This window comes from Lissotriton vulgaris, chromosome 2_2, assembly GCF_964263255.1.
Source record: "Lissotriton vulgaris chromosome 2_2, aLisVul1.2, whole genome shotgun sequence".
NCBI classification, from domain to species: Eukaryota; Metazoa; Chordata; class Amphibia; order Caudata; family Salamandridae; genus Lissotriton; species Lissotriton vulgaris.
In genome coordinates, this window is record NC_141688.1 from 174,408,808 (window position 1) to 174,429,381 (window position 20,574).

A 20,574-nucleotide genomic window follows, 5' to 3' on the forward strand; every position below is an offset into this window, starting at 1 on the left:
AGAACACAGGGGGAAACTACACATAGGATAGAACTACAGAGGGCGGGGAAGCAATAGTAGGGTTGGTGTACGCCAATCATGAGTGTGTTGGGGAAGCAGCACGGAGTGCACAGGTGTGATAAAAATGTGTCTGCAATGCTACTGGTGCTCATGTAAAACGCTTAGACTCTCGAAAACACTGAGCAACGGTGGCTACTCGCAAGGGCAGAGCAGCGTTGCCCACTGACTAATGCAGAGCCAGCAAATGAAAAATAAGACGATGTTGCAGCATCGTTTTATTTTTCGTTTGCCGGCTCTGAGCCAGCTTATGCAGGGAGGAGTGAGGCATGGGAGGGGGGAGGAGGAGTAATTGTGCACTCCCTAGGTGTACATATATGTTTGGCGGGCTGTCGCAGGCTGATCAAAACACACATGCAAACTTAGGTTTCTCCAGCTCAGCTGCATTCAATAGCCAGGCTGGAGAAACCCCACTGATTCCATGATCTTAGCACAGCATCTTTCCTGCCTGCTCACCAGGCCCGGACTGGCAGTGGCGGGCACCGGGCAATCCCCCGGTGAGCCGCAAGGGTGGGGGCTGGTTTTGTGCCCCTGGGGGCCGTTTTTGTTACATGGCCTGTAACAAAATCGGCCGAAAACCAGCCCTTGCAACGAGCGTGGTCGCACCCCCAAACCCCCCGGGGGGTGGGGGGGCCAGCCGAGCACTTTGCCAGGGCTGGTTTTGGTTCTCAGTCTGGCCTTGCTGCTCACTCCAATCCCCGCACTGCTCTGCAGCATGGAGATTGGATGGGAGTCTGTCCCAGGGGCTGCTGGGACCAGGAAGAGGACCGCAGGTGCAATGCATCATGGGAAGCAGCTGGCGGTAACAGGTACATTTTATAAAATTATTACTAACGCCCCCTGCACTCCCTCACCCTTCCCCATCACCACTCTTTGTAAGTGGCGGCCTCCACTGACACTGAGAGCACGCAGTTGGAGGGAAACAGAAACAGAGTAGCGTGGTAGGGGCCCGAAAGTGAACAGACATGAGAGAGCACAATTTGGAGTTAGTGCACATAGGACAGCGCTCGAACGACGAAGCTGCAGAAAAGTGAAACAGTACTTGAGAGCGGCTCAAGTTGTGGAAAAATAAACTGATATGAAAAGAAAAATACGCTGAGAGAAGCAGCAAGCCTGTTCATTGGTAAAACTGCATGCACTCTCTTGGAATGCATAAGAAAAGTGTGGTATTATTTTTAAAAATTAAATATAGTGAAATAGGTTAGAAAGTAAATGTGCATGTCAAAGAGTAAGAAAGACCATAGATGAAATGGTATAAAACAGTTAGTGAAAGGGAGAGCACTCGGACGGTGTTTCTATTTAAAACTGTAAAATAACTGAACTTTTATTATGTTATGGCATTTAATATGCTGAGAGGAGTAGAAACAGTCAGGGAACAGAGGAAACACATGTAGTCTCTTGGAGTGGTCTTAGAAGAAAAAAAAAAGTTCCCGAAGCAGACACTTGTGGAAGAATAAAAGAGCCATTCACAGAGTTGATAAACAGGCTGTGCTCCATGGGAGGGGCAATTAAGAGATGGACAGGCTAAAACACATAAAAGCATCCAACAGATTGCACGAAAATTAGACAGACAAAATAAAAAGCTAATGGACAGCAATGGCAGAATTTCTGTCCCCGATAAGAGTTCATCCTAAAAATTAGCCCATCATCCCCTAGTTTAGTTGTAAATTGAAGTCATACGTGGGGTGCATTGGGCCCTGTACACCATTAGTGCAGGAGGTGCAGTGGCACCCGGGTCAGGACCAGGGTCGGACTGAGAACCACAACCAGCCCTGGCAAAGTGCTCGCCCCTCCCCACTCAGAGGGAGGGTGTTTGGAGGTGCCGCCGAGCTCTTTGCCGGGGCCGGTTTTTGGCTGATTTGGGACAGGGCCGATTTTGCAGCTATGCTGCAAAAATGGCCCTGCAACAAAAACGGCCCCCAGGGGCCCAAAACCGACCCCCACCCGTGCAGCGCACCGGGGGATTGCCCGGTGCCCGCTATGGCCAGTCTGGCCCTGGTCCGACTCGAGAGGGCTTAGGAGACCACTGAGCCCTAATTATTGCTGTATTTTATAATTCATAAAGCAGTCAATTCCTTCCTTGTATTAGGGCCCATGACACACTGGCTTCCCCCAGTGGTGGCTATTACAAATGCAGGGTGGCAGGGCGGGGGTGAAAAAATATAATACACTTACCTCTTCACGGCTGCCAAATCTCCTATGTCATCTCTCCTCAGCTTCTCTTCCTGACAAGTCCCGGAAGCAGGAAGCATTAAGACTCCCCTTAGCCAATCACGACGCTGTTGTCACCAGCATGACAGCTGCGTTGTGATTGGTCTGATTACCATGGTTCGGCACTCAGACAGGGAGTGGAGTCTGTGCATGTACTCCACCCAGGCTGTGCTATAAAGCTGGCTGGAGAAGATGCAAAGTGTGCATGATGGCCCAAGAAGGCCGGCCAAACCGTCATACGCACTTGAGAGTGCCCAACACTCCTCCCCCTGCCCAGGACTGGCCAGCACCGCCCGCACCTAGACCTGAGCCACTACGGAAAACTAAAATTATGATAGCAATGCGTTATTAGCATTTTATTTTATGATTTTTGCACTGCTGGAAAACAGTGGGATGATGCTCCTCCGCTTTAGTGAATGAGCAGCTGCTGCCTTCCCTGCTGGGCCTCGGTGAACTGCACCTGCTGCATTACGGATATCCATGCCCCTGCCCATTGCTTAATTTGAGCCAGAGGTTGGCACTGGCGCTTAATTATCAACAGCAGTCTTTATGACAATCTTCTACAAGATGGTGCTGTCTGGCTAATTTAAATATGACCACAACATCAGATAATTATTAATTCAATATACCATAAAAATCACCATTTTGTGCCACCCAAACCATTCTTAAAGCTTTGAAGTCCTGAAATAGTCTGTATTTTCACACTTGCACAACTGTGATTGTTAGTAGTTGTGTTGTTGCTTTCACTGGAAGTGCAGGCGGTGGCAATGTGTGGTGCAAGCTGATGTGTACTCCTGCAATAGCCCAGGTTTGTTTTTTTTTTTTACAAATAAAGCGCTGCCCATGACAACTGTGCCTATTTATTTTTACAGCAGAAGCTTTGCACATCGTGTGCATTCTCTCGTGTTTCCTATCGTGTGAACCGGTGCATCAAAGCTTCGAAATAGGTTAGTCATTCGGAGAATATGCTGAAATGTAGAGCAGTGCCATCTTGAGGTCATTAATATATAGCAGTCAAAAATAATACATTTTATTTTAAGCACGAGGGATGTCATTGAATCTAATTTGCATTAAAAAATACAGCGCTAGATGCTGAAATTGAAAGTTTGCTCCGAAATAAGCAATATGTTTTCATTGGATCTCCCTTGGTTATGGCTTCTATATTTTTTCAATGTGAACAATTCCTAAAAGTTGTAATAGTGAACTATCTTATCCTACACTTTTTACTGCGCCTTTTTGCGTTTCTAAGCACTATAGACAGACGAAGATGATAGTGGGCAGTTAAATGTGCTGCACAGCACGCGGAAGGGGCAGAGTCAGAGGGAAGTGTTGAAAATCACATGGATGAGGTGGAAGATCATAATGAGACCTACAGTGGAGCCTTCTCATCACGTGGGTACACCAGTAGTGCTGCTTTTTCACTGTAGCATGCATGAGGAGAGGAGTTTGAGGGTCAACCAAAACAAAGTCTAGATTTAGCTCCTGTAGTGAGACTACACTAGCAGCATCCTCCGGGACATTGTTGACCAAGACGTTTGTTTTGCCGGTAACAGAGAGGCTGCATACAGCTCCCATATCCCAGGCATTTTGGAGCTACAGAGCCTATTCAATAAGCTACAGGAAACGGTATGAAATGTTTTAAGAACACTTATCTGTAAATACTACCAAGGATTCATTTTTCTGTCCATTTAGCCGAAGACCACGCTATAATTTATAGTCATACCAGAATTCTACCAGCAGATCTGGACATTACAGAGTTTCGATTTGAATTACTAAGGCGATTTTCAATATATACATTGAGGCATGCGCCTTTAGGCAGATATTCAGCTCAGAAAAATCGGATGTATTGAGCAAATATAAATACTTCGAGCTGAATAAAGATACATTGATTGAAAACAAAAAAGGAAGGAATATCTTTGTTAGTCCTGAAGAAGGAGGTTTTATCCATTTAGGTCCATCGAAACGCGTTGACGCAGAAAGTTGTGTTAAATTTGAATCGGGACAAGAAGCAGAGAGGCCAGAATTTATTGTTCCTTACTTTGTTCACAGTCTTTTCAAATTAACCCTGTAAAGGCATATCTTGACTGCCTATTCTTGCTCCTTCCATGTGGTGTTTGATTGTTGTTTTAATCATGAAGAAGTCATCTGTAGGAACTATGTACTTTGATTATGTTTTTTAATTGTTGTGGGGCACTGAGGTACCATTGATCTCTTTTTATTAGGTATTCACATGTGATGATTTGATAATGTGATTCTCAATTTTTGATATTTTAATAAAATAGAAATCATTTTTTACAAGGATTGCTGTATTCTAAATGGAGTTCTTCCAAGTGTGAGAGTGAGAGTGTGGCTCGAGTGCCATAACAGGTGATGTATGAAGTAACAAAGTATTTCAGTCCAAAGTGTACTTTTTATAACTTCTTTGATGATTTTAGTGCTCTGTCTCTTTGGTCTTTATGAGCCCCTCTCCTAGTTTTCAAGATTTACCACAAACAATACCATCCAATGCACAAACCGTTGGAGAAACACTATGTTGCAGGTACAATGCCAACACCAAAAACAAAATAAGAAATAGGAAGTTAGAAACCATGCAGGAAACCATATTATTTGGATTTGGAAATGTTGCCAGAATTTTGGCAGAAAATCGAAAACAAATGGACAGTAGGATGTACGGCGTGACTGCTGCTCTTGAAAAGTTGTGTGTCCAACGAGCAGACACCTGCACTAATCAAAAGTGCAGGGGAACCACAGTGCAACAAGAATGGACACTCTAAGCCGTTCAATTGGCAGATGACACAAGCAAAAGCCAGCGGAGGCTCCTCTGTATTGGAGGAGGAGCGTCGCCCCACTAACTCCAAGCCAGCAGCTGAAAAATAAAACAATATATTTAATTATCGTTTTATGTTTTAGCTGCTGGCCGGGTTGGGATCACAAGGAGGAGTGGTTGGTGCACTTCTAAGTGTGCATGTCTGTTTGGCCGGCCATTTTAGGACAGCCAAACAGACATGCGCAGTTAGGTTTCTCTGACAGCGGGGTGGAGAAACGACACAGACTCTCTGTGCCTGAGCGGAGCAACAAACCATCCCGCACAGGCCAAAACTGGTACTGCTCTCATTGTAGGAGAGCAGCATCTAGATTGGTCGGGTAGTCTGTCCCAGGGACTGTAGAGAGCAGCAGAAGAACAAGGAGCACTGAAGTGCAAGGCTGCCGCAGAACCAGGTAAGTTATTTTGTATTTTTTAATTCGGCCATCCCTATCCCCCCAACCCGCTGCCAGTGTTGTTGCCTTGCTGCCACCCCCCACACCCCACTGCATATTGGCAGCAACCGCTACTGGCAAAAGTAACTCTGTGGAAGGAGAACAGTCGACCTATAAGTTGAAATGGGCAACTTTAGTGGCGACCTGTCAAGGGGATATCAACAGATCACAACGGTAGTTAAGGCAGTGAAAACATGACATTGCAGGTGGTACAGCTGGTGAAGTATAGGAGAGATGTGACCGATCGCGCATTGGTAGCATGTCCACTGCAGTTACCAGGCCCCAAACATGCAGCAGCAGCCGGACACATGCTGACACACATCATGAAAGTACCACATCAGGTCACAGGGGCAGAAAGCATAGATTTTCTGTGGTGTGGCTGAAGGTGATGGAGTGCCCTGCTGTGAAGACGGGATCGTGAGTATGCCCAGCTAAGTGCCCTCTTAGCGGAGTTATAATAATTTATTTTCCAATCCTATTTTGGTTATTTTTATATGCCACTCGCTGGCTTTAACAGTGCTTGTATTTTTTGTTAATGTCGGGCTTTCATGGCTGGTACATTGTTAATATTTTTTTTATGAATGTAGTGCTTTCGTGTCCGCTATATTGGAAATCTCTTTTTGGGGTTGATGTTGCGCTTGTGCATGTACACTAAATTGGAAATATTTGTTTTTATGTGACTGCGAGTTTGCTTGTCATGCCATGTGGTGAGAGCCAAAGCCGAAACCCCACCCATCCCCTACGCAGACAGCTTAATAACGCTTGTCAGTGATAGGAATGAGGCTCGGGAAGAACTATCCATTTTAGACATCTGTCATTTATTCTGATTCCGTAGCATACAATGTTGAGAACAATTGTAATGGTTTATTGTGTTGAATGCTCCAAATAAATACAAATGCATAGATTATGGTACACAACGATGGGTGCTCTCTGTTGTTCCAGTTATTTTGTTCCTTGTTTCCTCTGTTAGATATGAGTTTTGTATCATCACTGACTCCTGCTGCCCTATTTTCAGATGGGCAGCAAAACTCACAAGTGGATGGATGGAATGTTGCACAATGCCAAAACAGTCAACCCCAGTCACTGATCTGGGTTTAATCCATCGTTATTTTGCTCACCAAGCCACCCCAGTTCAGACATGGCCATATTCAAATCAGTCTTGACCCTGTGCCTCATGGGAACAGTCCAGCCCAAACTGTCAAGCCATGTCTTCCCTGGACCGGAATCAAGCATCCTAGGACCGGTTTCTGGCTATCAGCCGTCTTCAGCCAGGATAGCTTGACTTCAGTGGCGTAGTGAGCACGGGACCCAAGTCTGGGCATACCCTTCCCACATAGGGTGAACAGCAAAACTCACAAGATGATGGACGGAATGCTGCACAATGGCAAAACATTCACCCCCAGATTACAGGTATTGTAATTGCATTTATATAGCGCTTATTACCCCTGACGAGGCATCTAATCGCTTTTTCGGCGAGTAGCACGCTACTCCGGGACCCATAGAGGATTAGTGTTGAATTAGTATAGTGAGACATGCAAGTACATGTGGTGGCTAGGTTAGTCAGTTATTTGGATTTGGAATGATAGCAGAAGGATAGAGGAGGAAAAAAGGTTTGTATTTGTATAGCGCTAGTTACCCCTAATGGAGTGTTGAAGCACGCTACTCCGGACGCCCATAAAGGATTAGTGGTGAATTAGCAAACATTAACCTATATACATACTTTGGAACAACTAATGTTGCATCATGCAACAAAAAACTGAAACTGGAACTGAAAGTTCACACAAATCTACACACTGATGGGAAGTAAGACAGGAAGCTGGGGGGACATTCTGCTAAATGTGTAACCAACATGCCCCATCTGAAAATATTTCCCCAAGCAATTTGATCTCCCAAGGGTCCTATTGTAAGTTGTGCTAAGTGGTATTGCATCGGAGATACAGGTCCGCCCAATTGCAACCAGCCTGGTCTTCCCACACCTGGTTCAGATTTTACTTGCAGAAAAATCCACTACTGCATCGCTAAACACTAATATGGTCCTGGCTAAAAAGGTCCTATAGATAAACACTCATAAGGTCCTATCAGCGAGACCTATTCTCTATGCCAAATTCCTGTTACATGTTTATTTAGCATTGGCAAAGCCAAGAGGTCTCGCCTCTAAACGGCCGAGATATTTATTTTATTTTCCATTGTTTCTGTGATTCATGTACCGCATGCCCAGCATTGCTCATGCTGCAAACACAAAAGACAATGAGCAATGTAATAAAGACAGCGTTATAACAACAGTCTCATCACGTCTGTTGTGGAAAGACACCACAAATCTACTGCAAAATAATCCTTAAATATATACTCCAAGAGTGGACCAAAAATCCAGAAGAAAGGAAAGTAACGGATCATAAGCAGAGTCTTCAGAAAAGAAAACAAAAGCAGCCAACGAGAGAGCCTTTAAGTAGATGCAAATCTGTAGGATACAAACCAGGCTGCAGCCAACAATCAAAGCGATCCGTAGCGAGACTGCAAAAAAGGGGGATTTATAGCTCCCTCCTGCCAGTATTAAGGGTAGTAGTGTAATTTTGCTGGTTTGAACACGTTGGCATATTTGTAGAGTTAAAAATTGGAGTAAACAATTGACGTATTGGGCAGGGTGCCCAGCACCCTATCCCCTCCCTTGACCCATGCAATGTAGGTGTTGCCTCCCAAAAGCAGAATAAATATTTTCCAGATACTTTAGCTAGCTTTGCAAAGGGTGGTCGCAGTGAGTATTAAACATGTTTTAATGTGCAATATGTTATGTCCATCAAAATCGGGCAAAATGCAGTGAATATTGGGGGGGTTTAACCTAATATGGCAGAGGTAAAGTGAATATTTAAGCAGCTATTCTATAATGGAGAGACCTTAATCTATACAAGTATTGTGTGTGATGAAGAGGGACTGTGTGGTACTTTCATTCTCTGCCTCATGTTGCTAATGAGTTAACTTGCTCCTTTTTCCAAAACAGGTTTTTAGGGAAAGATGCCCGTTGCCAGAAACAGGGTGTGTCGGAAGGCCACTGGAACTCCCCGCCACCATTCGAGAGATCTCGTTTAGACATTAAGTCGAAGCCTATTGGTGAGTTGATATTCCAAGGAGGCTCCAATGGTAGCTGCATTTGCCTTTTATTAAACCCAGTAATTACCCGATGAGCCGTTGAGCTATACTTGCAATGCATTGTAGTTGGCTGTTATTTTAGTTCGAGTTCACTGATAATTTTTCTTTCTTTTTTTCTATGCTCTAGGTTAATATTGTCATCCTAATAAGAATGAGGTGTTGAGGCTGTAATTCACTCTTGCGTAAATTCGCAAAGAAGCTCGCGAGCTCCTGACAGCGGACCAGAAGGATACCAAGGACCTGTTTGAAGGCAAGGTGCTTGGAACTGGCACAAATGTCAAATTTTCATGGCTGCCTATAATTAGACAACTTACTTGCTTACTATCCTTGCATGCTGTTATCTGTATAAAATTTCCCCACTAGTCTAGTTTTATTTCGCCCTCTTATTTTTCTGCTTCTTTTTCTTTCCATTTCTCTTTTCTTATTCCTATCTCTTGCCCTCTAGTTTTTTAGGTTGAGCCTAGAGCAGCGCATGCGCTGTTTGCTTGACTTTTAGTAAAGGGTAAAAAAAGTGATACCTATCTGCTATTGCTGGCATAAAGCTTGCGTGCACGCGCGCAGCCACCATCTGTCTCCTCCTACATGGGTCATTAAGTTGCTTTCCCTTCTGTGTCCATTCCTCAGTTTAACTATCACTTTCGTGGCTTGGCTTGTTTTTTTCTTTTGCTTTCAGCACTCAGCCTTCAGCTTCATTTGTGTCTTCTAGCTGTGAATCATGACCCTCTGCTCCGTTCCCCCTCCTTTCTCCCACTCCTCTTCGTCAGTTTCATTTGTGTCTTTTATCACTGTGAATGTTCCTGCTTCCACCAGGCACACACACCATCAGTCGTCATTGCACACTTCCACCATGCACACACACCACCAGCAGTCAGTGCACGCTTCCAACAGGCAGACACACAACCAGCCATCAGTCTACGCTTCCACTAGGCACACACACCACCAGACATCAGTGAACGCTTCCACCAGGCACACACACCACCAGTAGTCAGTGCACGCAAGCACCAGGCACACACCGCCAGCCGTCAGTGGAGGCTACAATCAGGCACACACATCACCAGCAACACTAGCCGTCAGTGTATGCTTCCACCAGGCACACACACCACCAGCCTTCGATGCACACTTCCACCAGGCACACACACCACCAGCTGTCAGTGCACGCTTCCACCAGGCACACACACCACCAGACGTCAGTGCACGCTACCACCAGGCACACACCACCAGCCGTCAGTAGAGGCTACAATCAGGCACACACATCACCAGCAACACTAGCCGTCAGTGTATGCTTCCACCATGCACACACACCACCAGCCTTCGATGCGCGCTTCCACCAGGCACACACACCACCAGCTGTCAGTGCACGCTTCCACCAGGCACACACACCACCAGCCGTCAGTGCACTATTCTACCAGGCACACACACCACCAGCACCACCAGCCGCCAGTGCATGCTTCTACCAGGCACACACACCACCAGCCATCAGTGCACACATCCATCAGGCACACACACCACCAGCCATCAGTGCACGCTTCCACCAGGCACACACACCTCCAGCCATCAGTGCACACTTTCACTAGGCACACACACTACCAGCCATCACACACTACCAGCCTTCAGTGCACGCTTCCAAAAGGCACACACCACAAGCTGTCGGTGCATGCTTTCACCAGGCACACACACACCACCAGCTGTTGGTGCGCGCTTTTACCGGGCACACGCACCACCAGCCGTCAGTGCACGCTTTCACCAGGCACAAACACCACCAGCGTCAATGCACTCTACCACCAGGCACACATACCACGAGCCGTCAGCACACGCTTCCACCGGGCATACACACCACCAGCCATCAGTGCACGTTACCACCAGGCACACACACCACCAGCCGTCAGTGCAGCAGGCAGACTCTTCTCAGAGTTTCTTGGTAAATATGTGTTCGGCGTCTGGGACGAAGTGGGTCGAGTTTCCTTAAACCATGCTGAGTATGCAGGTGCAGTGCATGAACTCATGTGTGAGTGAGTCATGCTGCTTGGTGCTCACTCACTCCACACTTATAAATTCCACCTGCATCAGGCTTTTTCTCATTTGCATAGTTCAGCACATGCGCACAGCTAGGCAGACCCACACCCCCGGGAATTACTGCTTCCTACAACCAGAATGGAAACAACATTCAGAGCAATGAAAACAAGTTCATTTGATGCAAAGAACTGTCAACAAAAACCATGTCTAGCTATTATAGATCTCGCAACTTAAACAAAACAGCAACAAAAAACAAACAAGCATTGGCATAGCCAATAGGTATCGCTTGTTGGACCCTACAAGTATTTAGCTATGCAGCAGAATATCCTAGGTGCAACAACACCAACTGTTGCATGGCTAAACACTAATAAAGTCCCAAATGCGAGACCTATTGGCTAAGCCAATGCTTGTTTTCTTTTCTCACCCTCTCTTCTCTCTATCTTTCTTCTTCTGTCTATTTTCCTTTTGCACCTCTCATTTCTCTTTCTGTCCCTCTCATTTTATTATCGCTACACGTTCAGTCCATCTTGTTTCTTTCTCTATATGCATAACTCTGCATAATATAAGGTTTTGTAAATGTGTGCGCAATGAAAGGCTGGGTTTCCATGAATAATGTCTCATTATTTTTAAACTTGGTAACACAATCCACACAAATACACTCCACACCATGCCTAATAATTCCAATCAGCATAATTTCAATCAACGCCACACATTACCACGCCACACAATCCAACTCTACACATTTCCATTCCACACCACATAATTCGACAACAAACCACATATTTGAACTCAAGAACTCAATTGCACAACACACAACATATATCCAATCCACACCATAGAATTTTACATCATGCCACAAAATTCAACGCAAACACAAACATATGATGAACGGACTGTTGAAACTTTTCAAACAACCGTCCCAGTCACAGATCTGGGTTGAAGCCATCAACGTTCTTTAGCTCAGCTATATGCAAATTAGTCTTGACCCTGTGACCCTGTGCTGGAGTTCTGGACTTTTTGGTTCCGTCCAGAGGTGTCAGGGAACAACACCCAAAGACCCCGGAGTTCCACCTGCCTTGGTGCGCAAATGAACAGAAACACGGGCTTCTCGATGGTGGCGTCAAAGACCAAAGGTTTATTACTGCAGGGACACAGAAGTCATAGATACTACACACGGTCAGTACCCAGGAGCCTGTTCGATTTGTACATTGAGGGTTGCTCCTTATATACCAAAATTTATGCTCTAGGCAAATATTTCACATGTCGGTACACTCCCAAACCTTTGTGTCTCTAAACAATAAATATTTGGCGTTACACAGGAACTGTCGATAATATCTGATACCAAACATCACGAAGAGGGGTTCCCACTAGTCCATCACAATCCCTTGTCAATATTGCATTCAAGAGCCGGACCGCCTCATCGTAAAGTTCGTTACCTCCCCCTAATAAAGGCCCAGAAGGAAAGGAGCAGAGCCAGGTGCAAAAGATAGGAAAGCGGGATAAGAGATGTTTGTGGGTTGTAAATGGGCAAGGCTACCGGCTTCGGCCGCCTAATCATGATCGGGACAATGGACACGAGAACCAGTTCAGGTGGGCTGGCCTCGGGCAGAGGAGGCAGCCTTTGTCGAGTCATGCAGCTTCAGTGTGATCTGGTTTAAGGTGTACGTGTCATGTAAGAGGTGAATCTCCGGTTAGGACTACGTGTCCTTAATCAAAGTGGAGTGAATGAAGTGATCAGAGGCTATTGCATATGTGAGGGCAAGGAAACACAAAATGGCGGCCATGATCTAAGATGTATGCCATGGGTAGATCAGAAATGTGTTCATAACAGGAGTGCTCTTGCTCGTAACGTAGCGAAAACACCAGGATATGCTAAATGGATCATTTGCGGTTCGCTGATACTAATGTTATGTATTTCCGACAAACTTGAAAACACGGGTTCAAGTCATCACGGAACCGTCACGGAACCTCAGACCCTCCTTTTGCCCTTACATAGGCAATTACTCAATCTATGTCTGAATCTAGTTCTATGCTCATCAGGTCAGTGACATGCTGTTGTATCATCATCCTTTCTCGTGCCTTTTCTCCAAATGCAGGTGGTTTCCTAAAACAGGTTGCAGCACAAAGACTACACAGAGCAGGACCACACTGGATAATCAGACAACATGAGAATAGGAATACTAAGATGATACCAATGACCAGTAGAACCTTCCATCCCCACGCTGAGATCAGAGTCCAAACCCACTCCATAAAGGACCAGTTTCCCTCATCTACATGTATGGAATCGGAAATTTTGTGTAACTTAGAGATCGCCTCGTAAACTGTTGGAGCATTATTAGGAATGAAGACACAGCAGCTCGATTGGATCATTCTGCATACCCCACCTCGGTCTGCAAGGATAACATCTAGAACCATACGGTTCTGCAATGTCATGAGCCTATCCGCCTGAAGCTCAGCTGTCAGATTGCTAAGGGCACCAGCAGTTTCAGTAATAGTAGATTCAACTACCCGTGTTAGCTGACGTATGTTTCTACTATTGGCCATAGGCCCCCAGAACGGAAGGAAGCCTTTGAAGAAGTCTCCAGCTTCCTGACCAGCGGTATCTTTCTCACTAAAAACACCTCTAGCTACTCTTGTTCTGTAATAATCCGGTGAAGCAGTGTATGTTGGAGGCAACAATCGAGCAATATAGCATGAACCTGAGAAGTCAGCAGGCAACCATGTATAAGCTCTGTCTCGACAAATGAAGTAGGTACCCCTAGCAGTAAGGAAGGCAGGGGAAGAGTTAGCCGGAAACACATAAGTCTCTACGCACTCACTTCTCCCTAGCTGAGCTCTCGGATTTCTCCCGTTACCTTGCAAACAGACCTGACCTCGGTGAGGTACGACCCAGATTGGAGTTGAGCTTTTACGCTTACTTTCTCCTAAACTAAGGCGATACTCTGAAGTATTCCAACTTAAATATACTCGCAATTCGTCTCTAGGGTAAGATGGAGTATTATTGACGTCTTTGATCATGTCAATAATTCCCTGGACTAAAGCTTTGTTGGCAGAGTTATATTTAGTGGAGCGTGGTGGACGTGGAGGATAGGTTTCAAGGGCATAAGCAAAAATGGTTTGAAGGGCCTGAAATGATCCATTGTAGCTAAAAGGTAAAACCAGATAGGGAATACCTTTATCCATGGTGTGAGGTATTAAGCCACACACCCAGCAGTCTGTAGTGTTAACTACCAGTTGGTGTTGGTGTAAGAGCTGTACAAAAGTGTTGTTGATGAATTCTGAGCGTCGAGCTTGCTCATGTTCTGGAAATGAGTGAAAAGAGTGTATAGAAGAAACAGTAGAAATGGCTGGATCAAGGGGAGGCACTGTAGAAACTGGCACAAAAATCAAGTTTATGCTAAAGACAATTCCACCCACCAATGTTGCTAAAACAATCAAAAATGTAATGGCACACTGCATCAAGAAACATTTGCTGTGAAGAATTCTATTTAGTCTGTTTCTGCGAACGTAAATCACATTCTTTCGTTGCAGCGCAGGAAGTTCCATCTTCTACAATCCGCTCGCGACCACTGATGATGTGTACGTAGATGAAAATGCCTCTGTCAGCCCTGGGAGTTCCCAAAACTAACAGAAAGATCGACCTTGTGTCAGACCCCTGCAAATTCAAACTAGGCACACAGCCACGACCCTACGGCTACCCAGACGGCAAGGCAATTTAAAAAACAATAAACAATAGCAAACTTCCTGGCTGAAAAGCAAAAAGTTCAATGTATATGTGTATCCAAAGCACAATATGCAGTTGCCTGCTTTATTAGTTCGTTTTATAGCTTCTAAGATTGTATCTTTTCTTTGCTGGTACTGTTGGATCGGAAAATAGTGTATCACTAGCAGCTGTTGCAGAGTTTACGCTCGCAGATGGCAAAGTTTCTTTTGATGCTGGAGACAAATGTTCAATGTTCAAAACAGTCTTTTCAGGAGGAGAATCACGTTTCAAAGTGTCAGAAATCAAATTGGCATCGCTGAAAGGGACAAATTTTGGAGTTAATTCAGATTCGGAGGCACCAATTCCCTTCTTCACCCAGTCGTCGTAGGGCAGCGGCAGTGGAACACGCTTTACATGAGAAGCGTGGATCCAGTTCTTCCGGCCAGCAACACGTACAGCTGTTCTCGTTGCCAGCAGGATCTGGAAGGGGCCGATGTAGCGAGGCTGAAGATTCTTTGTCCTCGCGAAGTTCCGGACCACTATGAAGTCACCCGGTTTCAGTTGATGCCCTGGACTCTCCGGAGGCTTTGGCAAAGCATCAAAAACCTGTTGATGAATAAGACTTAATTTAGCAGTCAAGTCGTAAAGGTAGTCTATCAACATAGGATATTCAATGGAGCAAAAGTGTTTAGGCCTTGGCACACCCCAGACATTTGCCGGGCGGCCAAAAACAATCTCATATGGAGAAAGCCCTATTCTAGAATGCACTGTTGCTCTCGTTGATAACAAGGCCAAAGGAAGTGCGTCTGGCCAAGCCAAACCTGTGGATGCTTGTATTTTGGCTATTTTAAGCTTGAGGGTGCCATTATAACCCTCCACTAGACCAGCTGACTGGGGATGGTTCGCACTATGAAATTTTTGTTTCAATCCTAGACCAGCACACACACTCTGCATAACTTTCCCTATAAACTCACTTCCGTTATCTGACCATACAATCCGTGGCATTCCAAATCTAGGGAAATATTCTTTGAGAAGAATTTTGGCAGTGGATAGAGCAGTATTGTCCTTTAGTGGGTATGCTTCTATCCACCTGGAAAAAGCACAAACCACCACTAAGACGTATTTTAAATTGTTGCAGCGTTCCATGTGAATGAAGTCTAACTGAATCACTTCAAATGGACAGGAAGGAGGAGCGAAATGACCAGCTGGAGTTGGAGTTCCCTTGCCAGGATTATGCATCAAGCACACCATACAGTTTTTCACTACTCTCTCTGCACACTTACTGATTCCCTCATTCTTCCAAACCGGAGCTAACATCTTACATATCCCTTTAGAACTTATGTGCGCCACTCCATGCGCCATCGTTACTACTGCAAGCACATACGCATCAGGTAACATCCAACGCTGCTGTTCTGTCAAATCGATCCAACATCCATTCGAGTCCAATTTGCCCGTACTTTCTCTCCATACGCGTTTCTCTTCCTCAGTCGCTTCTTTCTGAATCTCTTTCACACTTTCCATAGTGTCTTCACACATCCCAGACTCAGCAATCCATCTTGCAGACGTAGCAACATACATTCTACTCATCATGTCTCTAGCTGTCTGTTTAGCTGTTTCATCAGCAAAGGCATTTCCCCGACCAACATCATCCGTGATTGCTTTATGAGCACTGCACTTCACAATCGCAACTTCAGTCGGCAAGGTTAAAGATTCTAACAAGTCGTTAACTAGCTGACCATGTTGAATCTTAGTCCCATGGGACGTAATGAAACCTCTTTCTCTCCACAACCGGCCAAAACTATGGGCCACGCCAAATGCGTACTGACTATCTGTGAACACATTCACTCTCTTTCCCTCAGCTAAAACACACGCTCTCGTAAGAGCTATTAATTCTGCAGCTTGGGCAGAATTCTGACTCACTCTTGCAGTCTCCACGATCGTCTTCAAAGTCGTCACCGCGTAAGCAGCAGTCACATCACCATTCTCCAATTTAAAACATGACCCGTCCACATACAGCGTACCATCCGGGTCGGATAGGGGAGTATCTTTAAGGTCAATTCGTCCTTTTGTCTCTTCTTCCGTTTTAAAATAACAGTCATGTGGCTCGGAATCACTCGACTCTAGATCAGTCGGCAACAGTGTCGCTGGATTCAATACATTGCATCTTTTGATCTGAATATGACTCGCTAATAACGTCAGCTCGTAACCAGATAATCTCGCACTAGTAAGGTGTTGTGTCTTCGTTCGGTTCATGAGTGTATCCACTGCATGAGGAACCATGACCACTAGCATATTGTTCATCACCAAACCAGCAGATTGTCGAATGGAAGCCGCAGCTGCCGCTGTAGCCCTCAAACAACTAGGCAATGCTCTAGCTACCGGATCTAATGTTGATGAGAAATACGCACAAGGGCGTTGTTTATCACCAAACTTCTGTGTCAGGACACTCAACGCGCAACCTTCTCTTTCGTGAACGTAGAGCGTGAATGGCTTACTGTAATCAGGTGTGCCCAATACAGGAGCTGAACACAATGCTTTTCGTAATTCAGTAAAACTCTCTTGACATTCATCAGACCATGGCACCGGACTCGGAACATTTTTCCCAGTCAAAGCTACCAGTGGCTTTGCCAAAAGTGAAAAATTTGGGATCCATTGCCTACAGTAGGAGGTAATACCTAGAAAGGCACGTACTTCCTTCTGTGTGCGTGGAACACTCATTTGCGTAATTGCTTTTACTCTTTCTGGGGTCAACTTCCTTCCCTCCTTTGACAAGAGATGACCTAAGTAGGTTACTTCTTGGCAGCAGTATTGCATTTTGGAAGGTGACACCTTATGATTCAAATTAGACAAATGATGCAATAGTGAAATTGTAGCTGCCTTGCAAGTTTCCTTGGCATCGGCAGCCACCAAAAGATCATCTACGTACTGTACTAGGGCAGAACCTGGAGGAAGGACAAAAGAATCCAACTGACTTTTTAAAGCTTGACTGTAAATGGATGGACTTTCACAGTAGCCTTGTGGAGCGCGTTTAAATCTGAAACTGCGACCTCCTAGACAGAAGCCAAAAATATCTCTGCTTTCCTCGGCTATCGGAATGCTGAAAAAGGCATTCTTCAAGTCGATGACTGAGAACCAATTGGCTGTAGCGGGAATCAATGTTAACAAGGCAGTAATGTCTGGCACTACAGGAAACTGCGGAATTACAATCTTATTAACTTCTCTAAGGTCTATGACAAACCTATAGACTGGAGGCTTTGTAGGATCAGTTCGTTTCAAGATCGGTAATACAGGACTATTACAAATATTTCCTCGCGTTTCTTCAACCACACCTTTTTTAATCAAATCTTGCACAATCAATAAGAGTGCACGTTCTCCTTCACTCGATATTTTATATTGGGGAATTCTTGGAAATTTTACATTCGCTTTCAAAGTTACTACATATGGTGGAATTTCCAAAAGGCCTACATCATTGGGACCAGTCGCCCAAAGAGAATCTGGGAGTGAACGTAGCTCCGGCGGGAGTGCGTCCATTGACAAGTACATCGGAGAGGTGAGTCTTTTACCCAAAGTAAGCTGTACTCCTTCCGGAGAACAGTACAATGTCGCATATAGTCGTTTTAACAAATCTAAACCAAGCAGATTTTCATTACAACCTGTCGTCAAAATCAAGGGTGCTTTCAATTGACACGGTCCAACAGAAATAGACAAAGGACCAGATATCGGGTTGTACACAGGGGCGCCTGAAAAACCTACGGAAACATTTGTTGAGCCAGACAAAGGTGCGCCAGGGAGTTTCGCATGAATTATAGAACTTTTCGCGGCACCAGTATCCAACAGAAACGGTTCGACTACACCTGATGTTGCTACTGCGACATAAGGCCCACTCTGATCCACTGGAACTGATACTACTCCCTCTCTCTGTCCATGGCTGTCCTAGTACCCATTTTGTTGAAAACCCTCTTCAACTTCACAATAATCCTCAACAAGATATTGCTGAGATCTATTCTGTTGAGCTGACTGTACATTTCGTTGATCAAAGTGATTAGAAGGACGATCATTCGTTTGCGGAGGCATAGCACCTCGTCCTCGTCCTCTAGAATTTTGTGCATAACCACCACGACCTCTCTGAGCTGCTGCCGCATTATTTTGCGCTAAAATTTGACAATCATTTTTATAGTGACCCTCTTTCTTACAGTACGCACACTGATTCCATTGATATTGAGGTCTTGATGTACTATAATCTGTCCTTTGGTATGAGTTCTGCTGCGTATTAGTCTGGTTCGCGCGAGGCGGATACGCCTGCTGTAAAAGAACTTTAGTTTTTAAATCTTTCGTTTTCTTCTCTGATTTTTCCTTTTCCTCTTTATCCCTATTTTCGTAGTACTGCGCAGTCGCAAGTATTTGCGCTGTCGTAGATACAGCCCACGCACTTTCTGAATCCTTTAATTTATTGCATAATTCAGGTAACAAATTATGCACAAATTTATCGACAAACAATCTCTGTCCTCCTTCAGTGCTCATATCCTGACCACTATGGTCTACAAAAGTCTCTTCGAACCTCGTGAAGAAGTCGGAGACACTTTCGTCTTTCTTCTGCTTGCATGCGGATAATTTATCCCAATTAACACGCAATGCAGGCATCAAAGTCTTCATTAAATCAATTATTCTACCTGGAAGATTAGCAATTAGGGGTTCGGGTTTTGCACCACCCGTTTGCTGACCATCCGCTGCAGTGATAGCTGCCCAATCACCACCTAAGGCTGCTTGATGATCCTCTCTACGAATTTTAGCCCATACTGGTTGTGGAACTACATTACCAAACAACATATCAATGTCGGCTAAGTTCATTATACAAGCCTCAACTGTCTGTGTCAATTCCTTGTAATATCCAGCCGGATTCTTACGTGGATCTGGTAAGGCCTGTTTCACTGCTAACACTTCTGCTCGCTTCCATGGAATATGTATCCATACTCTTTGGAACTGTGCTGGAGTGGCCACAATACCAGCAACCGCATCAGCTTGCACAGCTTCGCGCCAAATTGGAGGAACCTCCCTCATAGGATATTGGCGACTTAGCTTCATTTTACCTTTCTCTAAATCTCTCGGTGAACGAAGAGATGGATCATTCCTAAAACTTAAAATAAGTTCCATCGCTTCTTTTATATTATCACCCACTATCATTCCTGCAGCAAACTCTTTTTGCACCTTAATTAAATCCTCCAAGTCTGATTCAACATCATCTTCCTCTATTTCCTCACGTAACAACGAGCACATCTCATCAAAAACGTATCGTTGCGTTGGTTCTTTCCACTGCATAAATGTATCTAATACATCTCTCGTACTATATCTTCTAACTTTCGTAATCCATCTGAGAGCCGTGGAGTCTAAAACTCCCCGTTCCTCAGTACTTGGAAGCTGACTCCGTCTCTGAACAGAGTCAGGAGTAGGAGTCTTAATCAAGGTTTTATATATAGGAGACAGCATATTAGTAACAGAATCAGTGATTCTTCGACGAACAGAAAGTGGAGTTAGTACACTCGCAGACATAGAGAATGCAGTAGAGGTAGGAATAGATGACGAAACAGTAGGAGTATCGAGGAAAATAGTTTGAGGACCAATAGGTACAGTGGTAGGTATAGGAGCGGGCAGTGCGGAAAGAGGAGGAGCTGTAGGAACATTTACATTCACCACAGGAGGTATAGGAACTTGATTCTGAGGAACAAGAACACCAGGTTGTCCAGCAACCGGCAATTGAACATTCGGTACAAGTTGAGTCGCAGCACCTTGTGCGTACGGTGGAGGTGAACGTAACAGATAGGACAACAGAGGATCGTTTTCGGGATCCTCCAGTATCTTAGCTGTTTTCGATGGCAAGGCAGGGTAGCACTTGTCAATCGCTAAGTTATGCTCTCTAATGGCTACATCTATGGCCTTCTCACACTCGTTAGCCTGCAACTGTTTAGTCGCTTGCTCTAGAGTTAACTCTTCTTGCTCTTTTTGTTCTTTCTTCAACCTTTTTATTTCTCTCTGTTTGGATTCTTTTCGCCAATAACGAAAAGAGTCAAACATTGCCGGCCGGGCTTTCTTCCTAAACAATTTCGCTTCTAAATTATCAAGGATCTCGGGTTCAAAACTACCATGTAGTGGCCAACTAAGGACACCATCCTTCTTACAATAACGGACCCATA

At 44.9% G+C, this 20,574-nt stretch overlaps 1 pseudogene; it reads left to right on the plus strand.

The window, feature by feature from the left end:
- The first annotated feature begins 8,535 nt into the window (after positions 1–8,535).
- LOC147729195 (small ribosomal subunit protein uS4 pseudogene) overlaps positions 8,536–20,574 on the plus strand; it is a 56,431-nt pseudogene continuing 44,392 nt past the window's right edge.